Raw genomic sequence first — 20,745 nt, forward strand, 5'->3', positions numbered from 1 at the left:
TGGTCTGAAGTAAACAGGATTAAATTCAATAAGGACAAATGTAAAATACTCCACTTAGGAAGGAACGATCAGTTGCACATACACAAAATGGAAAATGACCTCCTAGGAAGGAGTACTGCGGAAAGGGATCTGGGGGTCATAGTAAACGACAAGCTAAATATGAGTCAACAGTGTAACACTACTGCAAAAAATGAAACATCATTCTGGGATGTATTAGCTGGAGTGTTGTAAGCAAGACACAAGAAGTAATTCTTCTGCTCTTCTCCACAATGATACGGCCTCAACTGGAGTATTGTGTCCAGTTCTGGGCACCACATTTCAGGAAAGATTTGGAGAAATTGGAGAAAGTCCAGAGAAGAACAACAAAAAATGACTAAAATCTTCAGACTACAGATACTGCTTCCACCCAACTATCTATAAGTGGAGGGAAACTGAGGCACATTGACATCCAGATCCTAGGATGAGGATATCAACATTGGCACACATGGGTGCACAACAAACCAATCTCATTTGAGCTGAGATAGATGTTTACAGATTTTGTCTATCATGCTGAATGTGTGTCCTGACACAGATGTCACCTCCAATTCCCCGCCTTGGGGCCATTTTGTATTTCAGGTTGCCATCTCAATATCAAACATAATTCCTCTTCCTCAATACATCACTAACTCCACTGCTAACTCAGAGTACAATATTAGATAACAGCCTTCAAAGGTTTAACCGCCTGAAGATAGTTTCCCTAGACACCTAGTAAACTATTAACTCTGAGTAGGACTGCACTCCCGGAATTATCCCTTTGAAATCAATGTGAGCCCAGATGGAGGTAGGTGCTACTCAATGTGAGTAGGTTATTAGCATCTCATCCTCATCTAATAAATTGGTGAGGAACATGTAAGTACCTGACATGGCCAGATGGATGGTCAGAGAGGTAGATAGAGAGGTGTGTATACAGATAGATCACTATCTTTTCCCGGATTTCATAAGAAGCCTACTCAAGTTAGACACTCAACATGCACCAACATTTGATCTCATTCCAAATGCCATTCAGTAATGAACTTAGGAAAATAATGGAAGGTGTTGGAAACGTTGCTTGGAAGCCTGTCTTCTCCCTGTCTCCTAACACAAGAGCAATAGGAGAGTCAATGACATTGAAAAGGAATTGAAACTGCTAAAAGCAAATACTTTACACAACCTCCCTATCCCCCAGCTTCCCCCAGACACCCCCACCCAACACCCACTTACCCCCAAATTCCAGCTAACCTCAGACAATCCTGTGCAGCCCCTACTTATCTTCCACATCCACAGCTAACCCAATGCCCCTATGCAGCACACAGGAACCCTCATATATCCCCATCAAACCCAATACACCCACCCAGTCCCCAGTAACCCCAAAATATTCCCAACAAACCCAGTATTCCCACCCAGCCCCCAATATTCCCCAAATATCCCTATCAAACTCAATACCCCCACCCACTCCCAGTAACCCCTAAAAGTCTCCAGCTAACCATGGATACTGCATCCAGTCCCCAGTAACCCTCAGATAGCCCCTTCAAACCCAATACCTCCAACCAGTTCCCAGTAGCTCCCAAACATCCCCATTGAACCCAATAGCCCCCTATCCCCAGTAACACTCAAATATCCCTAATGTCGGGGAAAAGACCACCACTTTAATGATTTGATCAGACAGCCTGAGACGCCTTTATTTCATACAAGCATATATGCAGGGAGAGACAGCATAGACCAAACGCAAGAGGCTGGCTGCTACTCTACATGTTACAAATTTTACCAGGCTTATAAAGGTTAGAACCGCAAAACATAGCACACTGGTTACACATGTTATTTGCCTTATTTGGAATATAATGATAACAAGCAAGCTGACCAATTAATTTTCCATCTATGGCAAAACCCCAATCTTCCATCTATGGGTTTTCCTGTTATTGTCTTTGCCAGTCAAGTCTGCGGTTTGACCGTTCTATTACTTTTTCTATTAGTCAGCTGTTATAACTTAACAGATCTCCTGGTTCCCCTTTATCCAATTCTAGTTCCTCTTTTTGGGGCCCTGACCACATCTTTTTGCCTCAGCGTGCCCTTTGTACAGAAAAACAAGTTTAGCAGGAGTTAAAACTCTTGCTTCTAGCTAAGGGCCTACTCTTACTCTATTCTCAGCAAAAAGCCTGGGGCCTTGGGTAAGGTGGGGTCAGGGGGGGGTTTCCCTAACACTAGCTAACCACAGATACCCACCCAGCACCCAGTAACCCCAAAATATCCCCATCAAACACAATATCCCACCCATCTCTCAGTAGCCCTCAAATATCTTCGAACCCAATAGCCCCACCTAGCCCCCTAGTAGCCCGCACACATCCCCAATTACTGCTGATACCGCTACCCAGCCCCCAGTAACCCCAAACATTTCCATTCCCACTCCAGCGATCATCACCCAGCACCAGCTTCCATTCTTTGTGCCAGCTGCTGTACAGAAATAGAATGAGTTGACCCTTGCCTCCAAACTGTGCACTTTTAACGGTAACATTAATTAACCATTGGAGCAACTTACCAAGGGTTGAGTTGGATTCTCCATTACTGACAATTTTTAAATCAACATTGAGTGTTTTTCTAAGCAAACTTTTCAAGGAATTACTGTGAGGAAGTTCTCTTGCCTATGCTATATGGGAGGTCAGAGGTCAGAGAAGATGATCACTATGGTCCCTTCTCACGTGGGAATCTAAATCTATGAATGTTTTTGGTTTTATTGAAATTTTATGGGAAAAAATACTCTGTCTATTGGGAATAAAACATACAAAGCTGTAGCTCTATTCGAGTCAATGGGTCACATCTGTCTGTGTGTCTGGCAACACTAGCACAGGTTTTTGTACATGGGCTGAACACCGGGGCAGGTGACTCTGGTGAATCAGGGAGAATACCTTGAGAAGGAGAGACCTAGGACATTGAGTTCTGATTGGCTACAAAGCTCCCTTATTCTTCTGCTCCCATAGAATCATAGGACTGGAAGGAACCTTGAGAAATCATCTACTTTGGTCCCCTGGACTCATAGCAGGACTGAGTATTATCTAATCAATGGACGTTTTGCTATTAAACCTCATTCTCACTTAAACCAATTTGAAGCTGGTGGTGCAGCACGGGGTTGAGTGGCATTACTTCAAATCTGAACCAGTGTAAGTGAGAGAGGAGAAAGATCACTTGATCATTGTCTGTTAGCTTCACTCCCTCTGGGGCACCTGGCATTGGCCACTGTCGGTGGACAGATACTGGGCTAGATGGACCTTTGGTCTGACCTGGTACGGCCGTTCTTATGTTCTTATGTTATGTAAGTGAGAACAGAATCAGGCACAGTGACCTCAGCGGAGTGGCTTCTGATTTAAAGTTGTCAGAGCAAGAGGAGCAGGATTCAGCCCTGTGGCCGTGATTTTCAAAGTCTAAGGGAATTAGGCACCCGCATCCCATTGAATTTCCATGGGGAGCTACTGATGAGCACTCTGAAAAATATGGTCACTTAGAAGTCCAAATGGTTAATGAGTTTTGCTGCCCTCCATCTCACCACAAAGGACCTGCCCATGGTCATACAGGGAGTCTGGGACAGCTGGAATGGAAGCCATTTTTTCTAGTCTCCTTTTGGTCTGTTAACCACAAGATCATACTTATTGTTTATTATAGGTCAAACTCTATCTATCTATCTATCTATGTTCCTAGAAACACCCATTAGTCTCTAAATTTCTCATCTCATGAACTGCCCGCCGGCATCCAAAGGGCAGCGTAGCCCAGTGGCTAGGGTCCTGAATAAGGAGTGAGGCAATCTGAAAGCTACTTGGCTTTTATTCCTGACTGTCACTGACTTGTTCTGCAACTTAAGGCAGTCACTCTCTGTGCCTCAGTTTCCCCCAGTGTCAGAGGAGGACGCAGATAATTCTTTTTCACTGTGGAGTCCTTTGCAGCCCATGGGCATAGCTGCACTACTTCTAGGGCTAAGTGTGGTTACCGATGGGCTGGCTACTTAGACTCATAGACTCATAGACTCATAGACTCATAGGTCAGAAGGGACCAATCTGATCATCTAGTCTGACCTCCTGCACAAGGCAGGCCACAGAACCCCACCCATCCAATTTTATACAACCCCTATCCCAGGATTGAGTTTTTGAAATCCTCAAAAATGGTTTGAAGACCTCAAGCTGCAGAGACACCACCAGCAAGCGACCCGTGCCCCACGCTGCAGGGGAAGGCGAAAAACCTCCAGGGCACCTGCCAATCCGCCCTGGAGGAAAATTCCTTCCCGACCCCAAATATGGCGATCAGCTAAACCCTGAGCATGTGGGCAAGAGTCACCAGCCAGCACCCAAGAAGGAGTTCTCCGCAGCAACTCAGTACCCATCGCATGCAACATCTCCCCGCAGACCATTGAGCAGACCTGTCTGGTGGTAATTCAAGATCAATTGCCCAAATTAACGATCCTATCATAACATCCCCTCCATATATTTATCAAGCTTTGTCTTAAAGCCAGGAAAGTCTTTTGCCCCTACTACTTCCCTCGGAAGGCTATTCCAGAACTTCACTCCCCTAATGGTCAGAAACCTTCGTCTAATTTCAAGCCTAAACTTCCTAATATCCAGTTTATACCCATTCGTCCTCGTGGTTACATTAGTACTAAACTTAAATAATTCCTCTCCCTCCCTAACGTTAACCCCCTTGATATATTTATATAGGGCGAGCATATCCCCCCTCAGCCTTCTTTTGGCCAGGCTAAACAAGCCAAGCTCTTTGAGTCTCCTTTCATAAGGCAGTTTTTCCATTCCTCGGATCATCCTCGTAGCCCGTCTCTGAACCTGTTCCAGTTTGAATTCATCCTTCTTGAACATGGGACACCAGAACTGCACACAGTATTCCAGATGGGGTCTCACCAACGCCGTATACAACGGTACTAACACCTCCTTATCCTTGCAGGAAATACCCCGCCTGATGCATCCCAAAATCGCATTTGCTTTTTTAACAGCCGTATCACATTGGCGACTCATAGTCATCCTGCTATCAACCAGTACCCCAAGGTCCTTCTCTTCTTCCGTCGCTTCCAACTGATGCGCCCCCAACGTATATCCAAAATTCTTATTATTAGTTCCTAAATGCATGACCTTGCACTTCTCACTATTGTATTTCATCCTATTTCTATTACTCCAGTTTACAAGGTGGTTCAGATCTTCTTGAATAGCATCCCTGTCCTTCTCCGTGTTAGCAATACCCCCCAGCTTTGTGTCATCCGCGAACTTTATTAGCACATTCCCGCTCTTTGTGCCAAGGTCAGTAATAAAAAGGTTAAATAAGATCGGTCCCAAAACCGATCCTTGAGGGACTCCACTGGTGACCTCCTACTCCACTGGTGACCTCCTACTTACTCCTCGTTCCTCCATACACACCGATGCCGAAAGGAAATTCCCCTGGAAATCAGCATGCCAGTGACTTCATCCCTGCTGTTTACATTGATTTAACAGGACGTGTATAATTAACTCCCCAAATCCCTGCAATTAAGTCTCCAGGGAGAGCCCTGAAGCAGAAAGACTTGGAGGGAGGTTGCTTTCTCTTATTAATCCTACAAGAACCCAGAGCCGGAGGCATTTCACTTAATGCACAGAGTCAAGCTCCACTGGGAGCCTGGAGACATCCTGCAGAGTGACTGAGAGCGTGCAGAGACTAAGAGAAGTAGTTAGATCCCGCTCCCCAGACCCAGTCATCTTCAGCAGAGAGGTCGCTGCTTCACGCTCAGGATCGAAGGTAAATCTTACCACCCTTGCGGCAAACCCTGAGGCCCTGACTCACTTGTTGCTCAATTTCCAGCTGCTAAAACTCCCATCACCAAGCGGGACCAGTGGGCATTTTCCCTGCATTTGGATTTCAGGATTCGTGTCTTTTCCTGCAGAAAATCTTGTTTACCAAAGAAGATGTCCATTCACCCATCCATGTCCCCATCCACTCACCCATCCCCCCAATCAGTGAGGTTGAGGGACCGCAGTGCTGCTTGGGAGGCATCCTGAGTTGATGGGAAATTCACACTGATTCAGAAAGAGCAGCCTCATCTGTCTCACCAGGCACAGGGGTTGTTTGTGCATTTCTGGCTCTCCCTTGCTTCTCTGCTCTCCCCTGGATGTGTCAGTGCTGCTCCCAATATGGCTGAATTGAGACATTGCAAAGCATGGCTGGGAGAACTCATTTACGGCTGCTCCACCGCAACAGAATCTATCAGCCGGCTCATGCCCTGAGACTCACCCAGATCGGATGGTGTACAGGGTGCAACTGGGGGCAGAACCTGGGGAAATGGGATTGTGTCCAATCGGGCTGATTCCTTTACGTGTTGGGGCCAAGGCCGGATTAACTTTTTGTGGGCTTGGTGCTAAACATATTTGTGGGCCCCCATTGGGGAAGGTGCGAGGACGGGTTGGTCAGTCTCCAGAGTGAAGGGTGGACTGGGGGCAATGAGGCACAGTGTGACAGGAGCAGCCCCGCTCTGTGCGGCCCAGCAGGAGGGTTTATGAACCTGCAGCTGCCAGATGCATACTGGCCTGCCGAGTCCTGTGCTGCCAGTGTGTCGTCTCCCTTGAGGGCGGGCCCACACCACACCGCCCCCCTGCCCAGTGCCTCACCCTTATACCCAGCGCCCCCTCACCCAGAGACCTCCACCACAAATCTCTATGCTCAGCCCCCACCCCTCCCAGAGACCTCCCCCACTGGCCTCCCACTACAACTGCAGAGCACCTTGCACACCACACCGCTCGCCCCCCACCCATAGACCTTATCACATCCCACCACCCTCCTCACAGTCCCACCATCACAGCTGCACAGCACCCTGAACACCACACTGCTTGCCCAGCACCTCCCCCCCATAGACCTCCCCACGTCCCACCACTCTCCTCACAGTCCCACCATCACAGCTGTACAGCACCCCATATTGCTGAGGGGATTCTGCACCAAAATAATAAAAATTCTGTGAACAATATTTTAAAATTCTGCAAATTTTTATTTGTCAATAAATAAATGTGGAAGCTGCAATGTGACAATGGGGAGCACAGGACACTGGCTGCATGGAGGTGGGAGATGACCCTGGAGCCTCCCTCCACCCTACCCCTGGACAGGGACTTGGCAGTAAGGCTGCCCCTGACTCTGACATGGTGCAAGGGCCAGGCTTGTCCCAGAAACACCCTGGGGCCCTGTCTCCTGTGCCAGGTGCACCAGGTGTGGGTTAGCAGGCTCAGCCCGGAAGCAGGATCTCAGAGCAGACGGACATAGTGTGGGGGATCCAGATGAGGGTAAGAGAGTTCTCTGTGGGGCAATATGGGTGTGGGAGGCTCAGTGGGATATCTGGATGCACAGTAGCTCGTTGTGGAGTTCCAGGTGCAGGGGCAATGGGATTCTGGAGGGGACCCAGGTGAAGGTGTTTGGGGCTCAGCGGGGGGGCGGGGGATAGGGTCGAGGTTCAGGGGAGGTGAGGTTCATTTGGGTTGGGGTCCAGGTGCAGGTGGTTGGATCTCAGTGGGGAGGGTATCTGGGGGGCTCAACAGGGTGGTACAGATGCAAGGGAAGTGAGACTTGTCAGGGTGAGGGATGGATGGTCCTGCTTAACAAGGGAGCCCCAGCTTCTGCCAAGGGGATGCCACATGCTGGGCTCCAGCTTCCCCCCTGTCTCTGCTTCCTTCATCCCCTTCTTTTCCCCATCCCATGTCCCTTCCCTACTGTTCTATCTCCTCTCCATCCCACCCCTTTCCTTCCCCCCTGCCACTGCTTCCCCCATCCACTTCTCTTCCCCATTCCATGTTCCCTTCCATCTCCTCCCCATCCCACCGCCTTATCCCCACTGTCTCTTTCCTCCAGCCTCTACTTCCCTCCACTCCTGCTTCCCCTGCCCCCTTTCTTCCCCATCCTATACCCCTTCACCACAGGACACATGTAGGGGAACGTATCCTGTGAAGAGCATGAGGGCAGAACAAGGGGTGGCACCCGTGCAGACTGGGGGAGCAAAACACATGCTGGCCAAAAAACAATGTGTGTTTTTGTGAGGGGGAACAAATCTGGAAATGTCCAATCATTTTATTTCCACCTATTTCAGAGATAAATCAATGGTTTATTTGATATTGGCATCCACATATATTTAAGGGTTGTCTCCATAGGAAAATTAGACTGCGCTAAGCTAAAGTGTGCATTTAAAGCAGTATAGTTATGCCAGTTTACTTCCCGGTGGAGATGCGCTTATTCTAGTATAAGTGTTTAGTTGATGCCACTTGGGAAGGGGTTAGTTTGAGTTATTCCAGAATAATAATTTTTTTTTTTTTGCTTTAAGAGTATCCACACAAGGAGTGCTATCAGTATAAGTCTGTTGGTTTAACTATATCAGTATAATTATCCCAGTGTAATTGGTAAAACTTTCTCATGCAGGCAAGTCCTTATTATTCAAGACAATGTTCATTTTTTCTTTGTTTTTTCAGTTTTTCTTTCTCCCTCCTTTTCCCCCAATTCAGTCTTGTTTTTCCTTTTCCTGTTTTGCTACTGAACTCTGTTGAAAATCTGTGCTTTTGGAAAGTTTGTGTGTTTTGAAGAAGGTACATCACCAATAGGAATTCACTAAGTGAGTCAATAAAGCAATTAGACATGGGTTAAGAAGAGAGAATACATCTTGGCTTTAGAACAAAAAAGATTGAAAAGATTAGGAAGATTTAGGTGCCTAATTGACTTAGGAACCTCATAAAATTTTTGAAAGGATTTAGGAGTCAAAGTCCCATTTTCAAAAGTGCCTTAGGGACAATTTTTTAAAGGTATTTAGGTGTCTAGTGAGATTTTCAAAGGCATCAAGGCACCTAAAACTCATTGATTTAATTGAGTGTTTGGCACCCAGATGCCTTTGAAAATCTGGCCCTAAGATATATTTGAAAATGGGACTTAGGCTCTTAAATACTAAGTGCTATTAAAATTCAATAGAAATCAGTTTGACAAGAGTCTTAGGCACTTTGGAAAATAGGATTCAGGGTCCCAACTCAAATAGTTTTCTCCAGAAATTTTACTCTTATTTTGAGAAGAATGGTTCTAAGGAATCTAGGGGAGTTAGACAAACCAATTCCTTTGAAATTCAGTGGAATTTGGTTGTATAGCTGCCTTAGGCTCCTCTGACAATCCCTTCCAAAATGACAAAGAAGGGACAAGAAAAGGTAAGTAAAATAAGGGATGGTATCGAATAGATCAGCCATGAACTTCTATTCACTCTTTTTCATAAAGCGTCGCCACTGAACTTTGTTCTTAGCTCATTTAGGATTTATAGGAGGAAATATTCATTGTGGGTCTGTCCATTTTACACTGGGAAAATGGCTCAGACCACAGCTTGACCTGACAGTGGTGGCAGCTTCAGTGCCATGTGCCACCAGCCTCCTCTGGCTAAAGCCAAGGAATGAGTTTAGTCCATAAGGGACAAATTGTCAAGGCCCCATGCTCACATAAATCAGGGATGGGCATCATTTTAAGAACATGAATAGAATAGAATAGAATGTGACTCCTGGTTAGGAAGAAGACAATTCAGTGATAGAGTGTGGGGTATTGATACACAACTGCAGTTATTGCTGTAGCTCCATGAGCAGGGTGAACCCACTTCTTCCCTGCCCCATCATTTCTCTTTCCCTCTGGTAGATGCATAAGGAATATCGTAGCATGGGCCACCTCATTTGTCTCTCTTTTCCTGGACTAATCCATGACCTCAAAGGAATAATTGCCGTTTGTTACCTCTTACTAGCCACCAGAGGACACACTGGATGCACAAGTTAAAGACAAATATTCCCTTTGAGTAAAGCAAGTGGACTAAATATCTTCTTTAAAAAAAACAGTTCTGACAAAAGCTGCATTTAATAAATCCCTTTGCAGATCAATTCCAACAGCCAAGGAAGAGTGGTTTCAGTGCACAGCCATTATGGATAAAAGCAAGGGGAACAAAGAAAATTGCACTGAGGAAGTTTGAAGGAATGGGAAGCACCACAGATGTAGCTACAGAACAAGTAGAAAAGCACTGAGGATTAATTGTGAAGAATGGGGCTATCCTGATGATAATCACAAGGAACATAACTTGCATCAATGTTTGTGGGAAAGACTAGAGAGCAAGGTGCAGTATCCTTGCTGTATATTTACTGTAACCTGGGGGGAATCTAGTTTTGAAGTTCTCTGTATAGGAATAGTGAAAGAAAGAAAGAAAGAAAGAAAGAAAGAAAGAAAGAAAGTTTTCTGAAAAGCAAACAGACTGTTGCTTTGTGTTTAGAGAAAGGGCTACCTTTTCTGCTTTGATGAGTCTCCATAGCTCCACTGAAGTCTTTGTGCCCTACCTCAGATTGTACCAGGTGAGAATTCTTTGGGCTCCAGCCCTGTAAGAAAATCAGTGATTTCCCTTCACCTCATAGTATACAGACTTCATTTCTATTGCACAGCTCAGCACAGGGATGTGATCAACTCCGTGAGGATACCGGGACATGAAGGAAGTGTGGGTGTGATCAACTACTGTGTTCATTTACAGAAGTTAAACTCTGTTGATTTCAATGGAGATGCACCAGGACCAAAGTAAATTAATGTAAGGCTATATTAAGCACAGGAAGGCTGGGATTCTCAAAGGATAGATAGATAGATAGTCATCCCCTCATACAGGGGCATATTCATAATTATTAAATTATTTTATGTTGTGAGCTTTTTAAAACCAGTGTGAATCCAGAGCTATCTATTGCTGAGTTACCTCTAATGTACATCAATGTACATGACCCTATAGATGAGGACGCTAGCATTAACTCTGACTTAACACTTCCCATCATTAAGACCATATTTTCATTTGCTTATAACTTTGCTAAACTTTAAATGCCAAGTGTCTAACCTCAAACTGTGTTTAATTTTTGTTTTTTAATTTTCAGCCAAAATGATTTATGCATTTTCAGTAACGAGGGTAGAGAAAGGCATATTGCTTTGCCCATGTTAAAATATTTTGATGACCTTTTTGTTGAGATGCTCTGGTGCCCACAGGCTGTGGCTCAAGGATTTGAAATTTGGCAAGGTGTGGCTTTGATTGAGGAATGTGACTTTTGTCTTCCTTATGAAAATCTGCCCAAATTTGGCAAAGCTATAAGCCTTTGACAAATTGCAGTTCTCACATGCTTATTAGAAACCTGCTAGAGCTCCACAACTAAATTTCACAAAGAGTTCTTTGGAAAAACGGTGAGTGATCAGGATTAAAGTCCCCGTATCATGATACATACAGAGGGCCGAACCTTAGTTGGACCTTGAACATTTCCTACCTTGACTTGGCAAACTCAGTTACATTCTTGTAATAATGGTGTTTTGTGCCGTGTGTATATATATATGACTGCATGCTTAGATTTTTTGTTGTTTCTTTCTTTAAATTTCTGATTAGACACATCCCATGACAAATACAGAATGGCGAAATCAAACACTCATCACAGAATTCATCCTTCTGGAATTCGGGGATCTCCAGAAACTGCAGTTTCCTCTCTTCTTGCTGTTTCTAGTGATCTACATTGTGACCATGGTTGGGAACCTCACCATTGTTGTGCTAGTTGTGACTGATTGGCACCTTCACACCCCCATGTACTTCTTCCTGGGGAACTTGTCCTGCTTGGAGACCTGCTACAGCTCCACCATCCTGCCCAGGCTGCTGGCCAGTCTCTGGGGCTGAGGACAGAACCATTTCTGTTAGTAGCTGCATCATGCAGTTTTACTTCTTTGGTTGCTTGGCTGGTACCGAGTGTTTCCTCTTATCCATAATGTCTTATGATCGGTATTTAGCCATATGTAATCCACTGCGCTATGCAACTATAATGAATACCAGGGCTTGTATCCAGATGGCTGCAGGGTGCTGGATAAGCAGCTTTGCCCTCAACAGCATCATTGTCTATTTCATTTTCCAGTTAGTGTTCTGTGGTCCTAAGGAAATTGACCATTTCTTTTGTGATTTCACCCCACTGATCAAACTGTCCTGCAGTGATACCGACTTACTCACCCTAGCTGATTTCTCATTCTCTACCATATGTGCCCTACCCCCATTTCTATTAACACTGGCATCCTATGTTTGTATCATCACCACCATCCTGAGAATCCCTTCCACCACCAGGCAGCAAAAGGCCTTTTCCACCTGCTCCTCCCACCTCATTGTGGTTACCACTTTCTTTGGCACCCTGATAATTGTCTACATGGTGCCACCTGTCAACACTCTAATAGATTTAAAGAAAATTTTCTCTGTCTTCTACACTGTTCTAACCCCATTGATCAATCCCCTCATATATAGTTTCAGAAACAAAGAGGTAAACATTTCCCAGAGGAAATCTGTCAGGAAATTTTTTACCTTTATGAGGCGGCAAAAAAATTACTAGATTAACTTTTAGGTTCAAATGAAATGGGGATAAGTTTATTGAGTCCCACACTCAGCTACTGTGTTGGGAAGGGTTAGATTTGTGTTGGGAAATGCTGATTTCACCGTACATGCACAAAGTGACCAAAATATTATTTCCATAATAGCTCATACGTATAGATAAGCAAAGTATGAAAAATGTTGCTAAGAACGTAAGAATGGCTGTACTGCAGGGTTTCTCAAACAGAGGTCGCCACCTGTGTAGGAAAAGCCCCTGGCAGGCCAGGCCAGTGTGTTTACCTGCCCCGTCTGCAGGTCTGGCCGATCATGGCTTCCACTGGCTGTGAATCACTGCTCCAGGCCAATGGGGGCTGCTGGAAGTGGCAGCAGTAAGTCTCTTGGGCTGCACCGCTTCCCATAGCCCCCATTGGCCCGAAGCAGCAATCAGTGGCCAGTGGGAGCCACGATCGGCCAGACCCGTGGACAGGGCAGGTAAACACACCGGCCTGGCCCGCTAAGGGCTTTCCCGACACAAGCGGCGACCCATGTTTGAGAAATTCTGCTGTACTGGGTCAGACCAAAGGTCCATCCAGCTCAGTATCCTGCCTACCAGGGTGATATTCTGTGGCCTGCGTTGTGCAGGATGTCAGACTAGATGATCATCATGGTCCGTTCTGATCTTATATAAACTTTGGCCAGGTTTATTGCAGATGAAGCATGGTTCTAGCTCCCTGGATCAATGTCTGTAGTTACACTAGCACACATATGCCGATGACAGTGGAGTCAGCTCAGTGAATGTCTGGACTTTCCATTCCCCGTTAGGCTGATATACTCAGTGACAGAGTTCGATTTCCTTATTCATGTTGAGTATTTCTTTCTCTTGTGAGCAGTCCCTTTGAAACCCATGGAACTCCTTAACGTAAGGCTCTAAAAAAACATGAGTAAAGGTGATAAAATCTGGCCCAAATATATACTCAGTGTCATTCAGATCTATTGAACTTTTCTTCCCTTACTTCTGCAGAAACAGCACAGCCGTAAAGAGTCAACTACAGTTGTGCCAACCACAATCTAAAGCCAGTTTTGAATTTAAAGTTCAATTGCACTTGAGCAATGAAGGTAGTTCATAATGTGCTGATTCCCTGGCAGGATGATTCACTGGGACCCCTGCCTTACTCGGGGCACAGTATGGATGCACAGGGGGTGAAATTAAGGAGGTGCAGGCAGCTACACATCAGGCATTTTCCAACATTCAAGTCCTTGTCTTTGCAAGTCAAATATTGCCTTTGTCTGTTTGTTTAAGACAGGTTTTTTAATACAATTTAATTACATGATTGTAGTAGAAAGATAGCCTGAAGAATGGGTCTGGTGTAGAGCCTGAGGCCTGAACCAAAGGCAGAAAAATTTATGAGCAACAATCAAGCCCTATCAAGAACAGATGCTTGCCTGAAATGCGGCACCAGTATTGCTAGCATTCCTAAAACACACTTAATGCGTAAACACATTCCAGCAGTCCAACGCAGCAACACCCCAATCTAACACATAATGGCATAGTTTGACAATAGCAATGAAGAGTGCCATTTTTTTTTGTGAAACACCAGAAGAAATGTACAAAGATAGGTGGTGAATGGAGGAAAAAGAGGGCGGTAACAAACACATCATGAAATATATAAGGTTATATATAAGTTGGTTACTCCCAATTGTTTGTCTCAGTCTATAAATGTCGGGATACATCACTTTAAGCCTTCAGCTGGCCTAACTTTAGGAGTTTGTTTGTCAGTAATAAGCCTGACCAGGTGCCTTCACTACTAACAGGTCTCTGGTCACTGGGCAGTTCGACTGGATCCTGCTGTACAGTCAGTGAAGCATGCAGAGAGAACACACGTGCAGCCAACATCTGACAATTGAAAAGTTTCATGGTTTACACAGTTTCATCACGTTTAAGGCCAGAAGAGACATGATCTCAACCGTCTGATCTCCTGTATCTCTCAGGCAATGAAAGTTCACCCAGATACCCCTATGCTGAGCCCAACTACTTTAGCTAAACTAAAAATTTAAGTCCTCAGGAGACTGCACTATGGTGAGCCAAAGGCAGAGAACAGGACAGACCAAGGTGACCCAATTGCAGGGAATTGATCAGCTGAGACATGGTTTTGACGTGTGTTCACCAGGAAATGGGCCAAAGATATCAGATTGTCATCATGTTTTACCAGCATTTAGAAAGTAGCAGAAGCACCTGTATTCATATCAGTGGAAAGCCCAGCTGACTGCTCCCGATGAGCTAGCCTGTTTGCAACAACTGGGGAATTGGGGATTTAAATAACTGACATATAAACACAACACACCTTGATGGACTTTAAACTGTGTCTTCACTAATATATCCCATTGGTAATGGAGGGTTTGCAGTTAGGACATTTAGATATTAATTAACAGCAGCATTGATTGTGTCATGTCCTCTGAAATATTGCCGGTAAGTTGCAATGAGTTTTCAACAGCAAAGTCCAAATTGTTCCCTGGTGTAACTCCTCTGTTTTCACTGGTTACACCAGGGGTTCATCTGAAACAGTGAGTTTTTATCACTGAAATACTGAGCTTGGTTCTAATAACAGATATGGCGGAGACTGTAAAAAGACTCAAACATAGCTGGAGAGTCTTGATCCTTTATTTCCAAACACTCCGAGCCAGAGTTTTAATGATATTTATTTGCCTAAAAATGCAGACAGGAACCTAGTGAGATATTCAAAAGCAGCCGGGGGTGAGATACAAAAAAAAAGACTTTGACTCCTAACCACTATAGGTGCCTAAGTCCCAGAGTCCTGCCTCAGTGGGATTCTCTAAACATCCACGCAGCTGCTTCTGAAGTCTAAAGGCATCTGAACTCAACTTGTAGCCTACTTTTTGCAGTCAAATTCCTTAGTGGGCTTAGAGTTCTGTCTCTGGGCAGGTGCACTGCAGCCTGAGACCAGCCGGCTGGACACATACATCCCAGAGTCTCTCCACCTAACTCACCTGAGGGGTCCAATCTGGTAGGTGAGCTCACAGAAAAAGGCTGATGTAGAAGTAAGGACTCCCTTGTCACTTTTAGCCTAGTGCTTAGGGTACACAGCTGGGATGTCAGAGATCCCTGGTTCGAGTTGCCCCTCTGTTGGAGGAGGGAAAAGGGGAATTTTTGCCTATCCTTAATTGAAAATATGAGTATACTGAATCTATGCTGAAGTGATAGATACAAGTGTTCTAGAAGAAAGAAGGAATGAAAGAATAACTTGGGCCAAAATTTTCAATCCTTGATTCATGATATTTAGGTTCCTATATTTTTATTTGGCTGTGGAAATTAGCTTAGAAACCCATATTCAAAAACAATCTACCCAAAATAATGAGGCTGTTTTTCATTGCTACACAGTGATTTTCTCAGCTAACTCAGACAGTTCCAGATGTGGAGATATGCATGCTGTAGTTTATTATGTATTGACAGATCTTCATGAAGCAAACCGCTCCTATCATACTAATTTTCTATCACCACAGCCTGATTAAAAAGAGGAAAACAAAAAGTCAGAAGCCACTAATCTATACCCCTCTGACTCATTAAACCAGCAGAATTTATCCTACATTCCTATAAATTGAAAAAAAAAACATTACTTGGATTCTCTGAATTCATGTGCAGTTTAGCCACAGAATTTCTCAGGGCCTCCTTAACATTGGTATTTCGCAGGCTATAAATGAGGGGATTGACTAGGGGAGTCAGGACTGTGTAGAAGGGACAGAACCCTTTGTTCAAGTCTCTCAGTGTTTTGGATAATCAAAGTCTCATAGAATAGTGTAACAAAGATGAGGTGAGAGAAGCAGGGGGGAAAGGCCTTTTTCCTGCCAGTGGTGGAAGGTATTCATAGGATGGAGAGAGATGATGCAGATATAGGATATTAAAATTAAGAGGAAAGGAGGCAGAGTGAAAATGCAGGCAAATGTTGCAATGTACCATTACTTTATTTCTTTGAATTCAGACCCACAAGATGCAAGAACACAAAAACTGAGAGACAAAGCAGGCTGCTCCCTAAAACAGAGAGGCACAAGTCTAGGCTGGCTGGCTGCAGAATGACTCACAACAGCTAGACAAGGTCAGCTCCCAGATTGCTGCACTGGGTGGCACAGTAAGGGGATGAGGTGAGCAGCCCTCAGTGGTGAAAGAACAGGTTAAGGGCTGTTGAGAACAGCTGGACATGCACAGGTCCATGGGACCGGATCTAATGCATCCGAGGGTGCTGAAGGAATTGGCTGATGTGATTGCTGATCCATTAACCATTATCTTTGAAAGCTCACGGTGATGACTGGAAAAAGGCAAATATAGTTCACATCTTTGAAAAAGGGAAGAAGGAGAATCCGGGGAACTACAGACCGGTCAGCCTCACCTCAGTCCCTGGAAAAATTGTGAAGCAGGTCCTCAAGGAATGCATTTTGAAGCACTTGGAAGAGAGGAAGGTGATCAGGAACAGTAAACATGGATTCACCAAGGGCAAGTCATGCCTGACCAGTGTGATGAAAGATGAATGCTCAAAAAGTAACAGAGTAACAGAAAGAAAGAAAGAAAGAAAGAAAGAGTAAGCTCAATAATGGGTAACCCTTTTCTGAAGGAATGAAATGGCCATGTCTAAGGAACTATATCAGTGCATCTGTATTTTATACAGGCTGAAATTTTCCCTTTAAGATTCTATGCCTGTTTCTGAAAGCAACTCGATTCAGAATAGTTTTTCTCAGGGACTGTTTGACCTCTTTGTTTCTCAGGCTGTAGATAACAGGGTTGATCATGGGAGTCTGAACTGTGTAGAAAAGAGAAAATATTTTGTTTAGGACCTTGGGACTGTTGCTTGGTGGAAACACACAGGGCCGGTGAAAGGAAGTTTCGCGTCCTAGGTGAAATTTTCACCTTGCTCCCCCCTAGCCCTGCAGCAGCTCCCCGCCCTCACTGCCCTGAAGTGTGCCCCCGCCCCCATGGCAGCTCCCCGCACTCTGCAGCAGCTCCCCACCACCTGGCCCAAGGAGCCCTGCGGTACCTCCCCACTCCAGCTCACCTCTGCTCCGCATCCTCCCTGAGCACTCTGTCCTGCTGTAATTCTCCTCCCAGGCTTGCGGCGCCTCATAGCTGATTGGCGCCGCAAGCCTGGGAGGCGAGAGAAGTGAAGCAGCGACTGCGCAGTGGAACCCTTGGGCTGTCGGCGGTGTGCTGACCCATGGGACACCCGGGGCTGTCGGCTGCCATGGGGGTGCACTGACCCAGGGGATTCCCTGGGCTGCCAGCAGCGGCACACTGACTCAGGGGACCCCCTGGGCTGCCAGCAGCGGCACACTGACCCAGGGGACCCCCTGGGCTGCTGGCTGCTGCAGTGGCACACTGACCCAGGGGACACCCTGGGCTGCCGGCAGTGGAGTGCTGACCCAGGGGACACCCTGGGCTGCTCGCTGCAGCTGCTGCTGGCAGCTCAGACTCCTATCCATCCCAGCAGCAGCGGCCGCTTAACCACTTAAAAAAAAATGAAGGGCGCTGCTTTTTGGCGCCCCCAAATCTTGGCGCCCTAGGCAACCGCCTAGTCCGCCTAAATTGTTGCACCGGCCCTGGAAACACATAGACAGTAATCACGCTCATGTATAAAATTGTCACCACAATGAGGTGAGAGGAGCAGGTGGAAAAGGCCTTTTGCCTCCCTGTGGTGGAAGGGATTCTCAGAATGGCAGTGATGATATAAATGTAGGATGTCAGTGTCAGTAGCAAATGCACAAGTGTCCCAATGGTAGAGACAGTAAATGTCGCCAGTTGCAGAGTCTGGGTGTCAACACAAGACAGCTTTATCATGGGTGAAAAATCACAAAAGAAATGGTCAATTTCTTTGGAACCACAGAATGTTAATTTGAACAAGGAATAATTTAGTGTGCCAATGACCAGAAAACTATTTGAGACCCCATCTGGAATACTGTGTGCAGTTCTGGTGTCCCATGTTCAAGAAGGATGAATTCAAACTGGAACAGGTTCAGAGACGGGCTACGAGGATGATCCGAGGAATGGAAAAACTGCCTTATGAAAGGAGACTCAAAGAGCTTGGCTTGTTTAGCCTGGCCAAAAGAAGGCTGAGGGGGGATATGCTCGCCCTATATAAATATATCAAGGGGGTTAACGTTAGGGAGGGAGAGGAATTATTTAAGTTTAGTACTAATGTAACCACGAGGACGAATGGGTATAAACTGGATATTAGGAAGTTTAGACTTGAAATTAGACGAAGGTTTCTGACCATTAGGGGAGTGAAGTTCTGGAATAGCCTTCCGAGGGAAGTAGTAGGGGCAAAAGACTTTCCTGGCTTTAAAACAAAGCTTGATAAGTATATGGAGGGGATGTTATGATAGGATCATCAATTTGGGCAATTGATCTTGAATTACCACCAGACAGGTCTGCTCAATGGTCTGCGGGGAGATGTTGCATGCGATGGGAACTGAGTTGCTGCGGAGAACTCCTTCTTGGGTGCTGGCTGGTGACTCTTGCCCACATGCTCAGGGTTTAGCTGATCGCCATATTTGGGGTCGGGAAGGAATTTTCCTCCAGGGCTGATTGGCAGGTGCCCTGGAGGTTTTTCGCCTTCCCCTGCAGCGTGGGGCACGGGTCGCTTGCTGGTGGTGTCTCTGCAGCTTGAGGTCTTCAAACCATTTTTGAGGATTTCAATAACTCGGTCCTGTGATAGGGGTTGTATAAAATTGGATGGGTGGGGTTCTGTGGCCTGCCTTGTGCAGGAGGTCAGACTAGATGATCAGATTGTTCCCTTCTGACCTATGAGTCTATGAGTCTATGAGTCTATGAGTAAAACTATATACCCAGGACCCTGCCACTAGCTGGAAACAAACCCTGCCATTCATCAGAGCAGCATAATGGAGTTGATTGCATATTGCTAAATACCGATTGTAAGACATTGCTGCAAGCAGCAGATTTTCTGTTGTTGCTATGATAGCAAAAAAAATATGTTTGTACAAGGCAGCCCTTAACAGAAATGGTTCCATCCCCAGTCAGGAGACTGGCCAGCATCCTGGGCAGGATGGTGGATTTGTAGGAGATCTCCAAGCAGGTCAAGTTCCCAAGGAAGAAGTACACGGGGGTGTGGAGGTGTTGATCAACCACAACGAGCATAATGATGAGGATGTTCCCGAGCACGGTCACAATGTAGATCACTAGAAACAGCAGGAAGAGAAGGGGCTGCAGTTCAGGGGCATTCCCAGACCCTAAAAGGATGAAATCCATTACCAGGGTTTCATTTTTTCTTCTGCTTTCTCCATAATATGTGTCTAGAAACATAAAGCCATTAAATATTAATGGAGTATATACAGTCAGGTTGTTCTGTCGGTTACACTGCTGGGAAACTGGACTAGGTAATCTCATAGCACTGCATCTTTGCACTGGAAAAATGAAGTTGTCAATTAACAGAGGAAGACTCATATTCTTAAGAGGCTGAGCTTTCAATATAGGTGAACCAAGAGCATGGAACCCTATTGAAGTACAGAAGTGTCCCATCTCAGTCCCGTAAGCTCTCTTGAACTCTAAATAAAGACTTTTAAGCTCCAATTTTGAAATATTTTTATCACATCAGTGTCACATCAACAAATCTACAAGACATAATAAAAAATTAATAGATTGGAAATGAAAGATGTTTAGAGTTCAACCAAGGGTACATCTCCCCTCCCCCCCACAAACAAACAAACAAACAAAAACCCTTAAACACACATCATGAGTGTTTCCTGATCTCATTTACACCAGGGTACATTACATCAGCGTCATATGGATTTACACAAGTGCAACTGAGATCAGAATCAACCCTATATAAAGAAATGTAAAGGAAATAAAAATGAAAAGGCATCAGGAATGAAAGTAGAGAGTCATTTTTATCCAGAAGGGAGAATGATGTGCCTGCAGAAAAATGAAAAAAAGGAGAATCACAGAGATATAGAGAGAATGAGGTGAATATATGGAGAGAGAGAGAGAGAGTTTATTTCTCAAAATTTTATGAGTAATAAAATACAGATAAGTTTAAAGAGAATTAGCAGATCCTAGCTATTAAAGCAAAGGTATCAGACTCAATCACTCTGAAATCTCTTCCTGTTTTTTATCCTACACAGTTAGAATCATAGAATCGTAGAAGACTATGGTTGGAAGGGAGCTCAGAAGATCATCTAGTCCAACCCCGTGCTGAAAGCAGAACCAATCCCAACTAAATCATCCCAGCCAGGGCGTTCTCAATCTGGGCCTTAAAAGCCTCTAAGCATGGAGATTCCACCACCTCCCTAGGTAACCCATTCCACTGCTTCACTACCATCCCAGTGAAATAGTGTTTCCTAATATCCAACCTAGACCT

The 20,745-nt window shown here is 45.2% G+C and overlaps 2 pseudogenes; one reads left to right on the top strand and one right to left on the bottom strand.

Moving 5' to 3' along the window:
- The first annotated feature begins 11,425 nt into the window (after window positions 1–11,425).
- LOC127030847 (olfactory receptor 1020-like) lies at window positions 11,426–13,442 on the top strand (annotated as a pseudogene).
- A 3,596-nt stretch (window positions 13,443–17,038) lies between these two features.
- LOC127030849 (olfactory receptor 10A2-like) lies at window positions 17,039–19,832 on the bottom strand (annotated as a pseudogene).
- Between the last annotated feature and the right edge of the window lie 913 nt (window positions 19,833–20,745).

Source organism: Gopherus flavomarginatus, chromosome 11 (genome assembly GCF_025201925.1).
Source record: "Gopherus flavomarginatus isolate rGopFla2 chromosome 11, rGopFla2.mat.asm, whole genome shotgun sequence".
Taxonomy (NCBI): Eukaryota; Metazoa; Chordata; order Testudines; family Testudinidae; genus Gopherus; species Gopherus flavomarginatus.